The sequence below is a fragment of the Daphnia magna genome, linkage group LG9 (assembly GCF_020631705.1).
Source record: "Daphnia magna isolate NIES linkage group LG9, ASM2063170v1.1, whole genome shotgun sequence".
NCBI classification, from domain to species: Eukaryota; Metazoa; Arthropoda; class Branchiopoda; order Diplostraca; family Daphniidae; genus Daphnia; species Daphnia magna.
The window spans coordinates 9791248-9797401 of record NC_059190.1 but is presented as its reverse complement, the minus strand read 5'-3'; positions in this window follow the sequence as shown (position 1 = coordinate 9797401).

Below are 6154 nucleotides of genomic sequence, written 5' to 3'. Positions count from 1 at the left end.
TCAAGAATACTCCAGACCATGTCTAATTAGAATGGCTGTTCCTTTTTTGTTGGGACCGACATTTGCTAGCAAGTGGTAACAGCTTTCAATAATTGGGCAAGAGTGAAAGGCTACCTCTTGAAGTCCTACGATATCTAAATGACCGTCCCTGCAGAAATTTAAAAGAATATGACGTCGCTCGACTGATCGAATACCTCCAATTTTGATAGAAGCGATTTTTAATTGTGAAGTCATGTGTTAGGTTTTTTGAGTACGGGAATGCCTGAAGTGGGTTTCGAATTTTGGGGCGTCAGGGTAGGTTTAAATCGTTTACTTCGTGGTACCGTGGGAATTTTCAGGGGGTCCTTAGTTTTGTCTGGATCAGTGGTATCAATTTCCCCCGTGTCGGGTTCCATTGATTCCATGATAATTGTCACTGTTTCCTGGTCTTCTGTCTCTGTGTGAGGTGCTGCTATTTTGGATTTCGTAATTGGTTTCAAAGGGTTGTCTTTCGGAGGTACAGATGCGGAAGTGGTAGCGGTGTCACATTCCATGGTTTCAGTTTCCAAATTATTAGTACTTCCTGAGAGTGAATCTTGTGATTCACTCCCCAGAGGTACCTGGGAAACCATGGAATTTGCTACCACGGGAATTACTACGGGTGTCTGTTTAATAGTCTCTGTCTTTTTAGTCTTTTTGGCAACAGGTTTTTGGACAATGGTGGGTTCCTGGTTTCGTTTTAAAGTTGGGCAGTCGTAGCTAAAGTGTGTCTCTTCGTCGCAAAGTCTGCAAGTGGGCTTTTGTCCCTCATACTTTACCATGGCACGATAACTTCCAATGTTAATGTATGAGGGAATGTTTTTCGTCACCGTCATTCGTACAATCATCCAAGTGGCTAGGACAGGGTATAAAACTTCATCCTCTGCCACCCGATAGCGCTCCCAACGAGCTTCAATTACATTTCCAAATTCCTTAAGACGTGTCTGAACTACTCCCAAGTCTAGGTTCTGTGGAATCCCTGCAATTCGAACAAATTTCTCTTGGATATTGCTATCCCTTATGACTACACTAACTTCTTTCCCCTCCAATTCGGTCCTGACGATACCACTGTGTTGGGACAAAAAACTTGAGGTATATGCCTCTGACGTAAACGTAATTCTAGCGACCTGGTTTCTCGTATCTAGCACAGCAACTAGGCCTAAGAGATCCTGAGCATGAACCTTCAAACTACGCACAAAACCATGAACCGTACGCATACTCAATTTCGGGAATTGAACCCCAAAATCAATATCTACACTATTGAGCCACTTGGCAGCCATTGTCCCCTAAACAATGTAAACAAACTACCGAAAAAAAAGGGGGGGGGAAGTTCCCCACACACGTAAACAAACACGACAAATAAAACAAATGGCAACAAAACACTACAAAAACAGCTAAACTATACAAAATAAACACTCAAAAACACGAATATAACACCAAAAAGTAATAAAAAATAACAAAAACTCACAAAATGGTGGAAAAACGGGAGAACACAAAAAGACGTCTGCATCCGATCTTTTAATCATCTATGCAGTAACTACGTGTGCAATTTATCAGACAGAAAGCAACATTCGAAGCACTACGCCCGATGAGGGACTTGAACACTCGACTTTAGGATTTTTTTTTTTTATATTTAAACGATTTATTGTCACAAGTAAGATTTAAATTGTTTTACAGTTACGTTGGGGCATTTGTGGCATTTGTGACATAAGTTGCATGTTGTGGCAAAGGAGGAAAATTACAGTGAACTAATTACATTTCGAGGCGGAATTGATGGAGGACAAATGATTTTGGTGGAGATGAAGATTAACAATATGACATCTGGAGGGATGGGGGGGGGGGTTCCAAGAGATAATAATTATGATGGGAGAAACTGGTTGTATGAAGGAAAGAAGGTATCTGTGGAGAAAGTTTTGTAGGAATATTTAGGGTTTAGAAGGTGGCGTCTGTGGAGAGTTTTTTGAATGAAGGAGGCGTACCAGAGAGACTGTATTTCGGTTATGGCTGGGGTGAAGTTTTGGCTGCGGCCAGTCCAGACGGTGATTATGTAGGATTGGATGAGGGCCAGTATTTTCTTTTTATTGGGCCCATTTCCAACGTCTCCATTGATTGCTGATTTCAATGGTTTTAGACATCCGAGTTTTGTCAATTGAATACGGAGCCATAAACTGATGTCAACTTTCTCTTTACAAAGTAACATTAGATGGTCGTCAGTTTCTTGGCCAGCATTGCATAGAGGGCATTGGTCGTTGTTTGAAAGATTGAGACTATTGAGACGCATTTTGGTGGGAAGCTGGTTATGGTTAAAATCCCAGACCAGTTCGGCGTTTTTCCCTTTGATTTTGGCCACCCAACGCCAGATGGAAGCCCAGTCAAGGTCCGGTTTCGCAATCTCTGTTCTCCCTGGTTGCCCTATGTTAGCGATCAGGTGATTGTAGGTGGCGCGGTGATTCGATACAGTTGACGATGTGAAGATGCCAGCTTTAAGTAGATCGGTGATGGTTGAAAGTGAGGTAGTGAAGTATGGATGCGATGAATGGGTTGCATTAAACCTAGGCTGGGTGATTTGTGGAAGGAGGTTCTTGAGATGTGGCCCCAACCAATAAACAGTTGCAGTTCTCTCAATAGCCTCGGGGTGGATTAAAGATTTGAAAATTTGCCGAGTGAAAAGGGACAGGAAGAATGGAAAAAGTAAAGTGACACCAAGCCCACCTTGAAGCCGGGGGCGGATCAAAACATTTAGGGGTGGGTGCTCTCTTCGTTGTGCCCAAAGGAATTTGTTGCATTTTTGTTGGAGGAGAAGGGCTTGGGTTTTGTTGCAGGGAAGTACGTGGGCTATATGAACAAGTTGTGACAAAACATGTTGTTTAATGAAAAGGATACGACCATAAAAAGTGAAATGACGGTGTGTGTTTTTGATGAGAATATTTTGGATGATGTTGAGCTGTCTTTGCCAATTGTCTTTAACTGTTTTTTTTGTTTCGGAAGAAAAAGTAATTCCGAGAACTTTTAATTCATCTACTTGAGATATCCAATCATATGGCCATTTACTTTTAGAATATGATTGTTTTTTATTGCCTCTATGGGGAATCGAACTCTTAACCTCTGGAACCACAGCCGACGCCGCTGCCCACTGTGTCACTACAGGTCTTTGCGTTTCACGTAGTGTCCAGATGCCTAGACCAAGTAATTTTGTCTTCCCCTTGTTAATACGTGCATTTGTCCAGGCACAAAATTCCAGAATAATCTCGCATGCACGACGTACATCTTTCATTGATGAGGCAAAAACTACAAGATCATCTACATATGCACGAACTTGGATGCGTTTTCCGTAGTGTTCAATTCCGTCAATACCCCTAGACAAGCAAACTAAAAGCGGTTCAATATAGAGGGCAAACAGATGGACTGACAGAGGGGACCCCTGTCGCACGGATTGTGCATTGTCCACAGTACCGACTATGTCATTACCGTTCAATGGGCATAGTTCAGTTATACTGTACAGTGTTTTTAACCAATCAACAAACAGGGGAGGGTAGCCCATGGCTGTCATCACTTCCCACAGTACGTCTCGGTTGACAAGGTCATATGCTTTCTCCAAATCGTACGCGATAATAGCGGCCGGTTTGAGGGAAGATACTTCTTTTGATTTACGGCCTGTATTATCAATGACATCTCGAATTAAACACAAGCTGTCAAAGATATAGCGGCCAGGTACACCACCCTTTTGATGTGAATCTAGAGATTTTTGAAGAGAATTTCTCAGACGAAAAGCCAATACTGACGCGATTAACTTGTAATCGGTATTTAACAATGAAATTGGCCGGTAATCTGTGATTTTACTCGGTGCTGGGATTTTTGGGACTAATCTAATAGCTGCCCTTCCCTGCGACGGTTGAAGTTTTCTTTTGTCGAGGACACAAATCATCATCTCTAGAAAATGAACACCAATAACATCCCAGAATTTTAAATAAAACTCAAAAGGAATGCCATCTGTACCTGGGGCCTTGTTCTTTTTAGTTGCCCTAAGTGCATTGTTAATTTCCTCTACTGTAAATGGAGACACTAGTGGATTGTCACTCTCCGGGATCGAACCTAGTACTCCTCGATTGAACGCTTGAGCGTTTAACGACTGAGCTACTACTGATAGACCCGGGTCGTTTTTAGTGGGTTTTGTGCGGTTAAGTGCACCTCTGATCCCTTCTATAAATTTTCCAGCTAAATGGGTATTAGGGGCGGGCTGGTTCTGAAAGATTCCACTGAAATGTTTAATTATTTCTAGGTTAATTTGCTCAGATTGGGTAATTTTACAGTTATCATTAGTTGTGAGTTGGGTGATCAGAGACTTCTGGAAATTACCCGTTGACTTGTTCATATGGAAGGTAGATGTCTCTTCTTCGGCTGTACTTTGAACGCGTGAACGTATTGCAAATCCCTTCAATGCTTCTCGCTCCCAGGCTAGAAACTCACGTTTCAACTCCATGTAGCGCGCATGATTGAGATTTGCATTGTTCACGGTGTCTTTTAGTTGATGTTGGAGTAATTTCCGTTTGACTCTCTGGTCACAGATTCTCTTTTTACAATAATTAATTGATAAACGCCTGAGGCCAGGTTTGAAAATGTTCTCCCACCAGTGGTCTACGTTTCCAATACGGGATGTATGTTGGGACATTTCTTCAATAAAGACATGCACCAATTTTATATATTATTCCTCCTCGAGGATTGATGTGTTAAGTTTCCATAAAACCCTTCCATAAAACCCCGCGCTCTACCGGCTGAGCTAACCGGGCTTACTTACCGCGTTCTGGGATAGAAATTTCAATTATTTCTTTAATATACCTTACGAAACATTGTCTTCTCTTAAATTGTAACTTTTGTTATAGGTCTCACGCCTCGATAGCGCAGTCGCGTGAGTCTCATAATCTCGAGGTCGTGAGTTCGAACCTCACTCGGGGCAGTTACTTGCGATTAAACAATGTTATTTTTGTGCCAATACGCAGGTTCACTTCGTGCGGAGATGGGTGTTTTCTAGATATTGAACTTAATGTGACCCACGTTAAATGATTCAGAAGAATACAGTATAATGTAAGCTACGTCAATTCATTTTTATTTACTGTTCATTATTGTGTATCTAAGTTGTATTTGGCGAGAAAAAGAAATTAAAGTTGTGGACAAAGAAGTTTGGGAAAGGAGAAAGGGGAAGAATCATTTATACGGTTTAGCTATCAAGGTTAAAACAATTGTATCTCGAAATTACATTTCGATAGACCCTAAGGGTGTAGACTACATATATTTAGCTTTTTAAAGAAAGAAAGGTGGGGTAAGCTACTCCTTTCCTCATGCCTGTACACGCCCCCAATACTTCAGACTTATTTTAGCTTTTGAACAGTCAAGATGTCGGATTTTTACGGTAGAAGAAAATTTTTCGACGCAAGAACCGGCAAGTACTTTACTAGCGAACAAGAAGCCCGAGATTTTGAGTTTAGGGCGCGTGAACAGTGGGAAAATCGGCAGTGAGGATATTACGATGCGTACGTTTATCCAGACAGCGAGCGTTCGCCTCGTGGAGACTATCGTAATTTTGATCCGTATTTCTACCCTCTAACACATGAGCAACCTGAATTCTACCGTGACCACCGTTATAATCATAATTTGGAGAGCCAGTATGGTCGAAGCTTTGAAGACCAGCATCATTATCTTGATAATGAAGCCAGGTTTGGTAGCTCAGGGCAACGCGAAAGGGAGGATCGGCAGGAGAATTCCGGAGGTGGTAGTAGGCGAAAGGTTAAGGCCTTGAAGGGAAAATTGGAGCGTAGGCCTAGAGAAAAGGAGCAACCCGACGATCCATGTGAGAGTGAAGAAGAAGACGGCGGTGACGACGATCGAGATAGGAATAGGCCATGGTGACCAAAGGGGACGCAGGAGGAGTCAGAGATCGTTCTGGTTGAGTCGTCAACAACGGTTTCGAAGGAAATCAGCGACGAGATTAGGGGTTGGCAGACCAGCGGGCTATCGACGGAAGAATCGAAGGCCATAAAAAAAAGTATACGCTGGAATTTGAAGATCCATCCTTCTCTATCAAACCCCCCAAGTTAGATAGCTTTATGTTGAGGCACGCTAAAGACAAGAACTGTGTGAA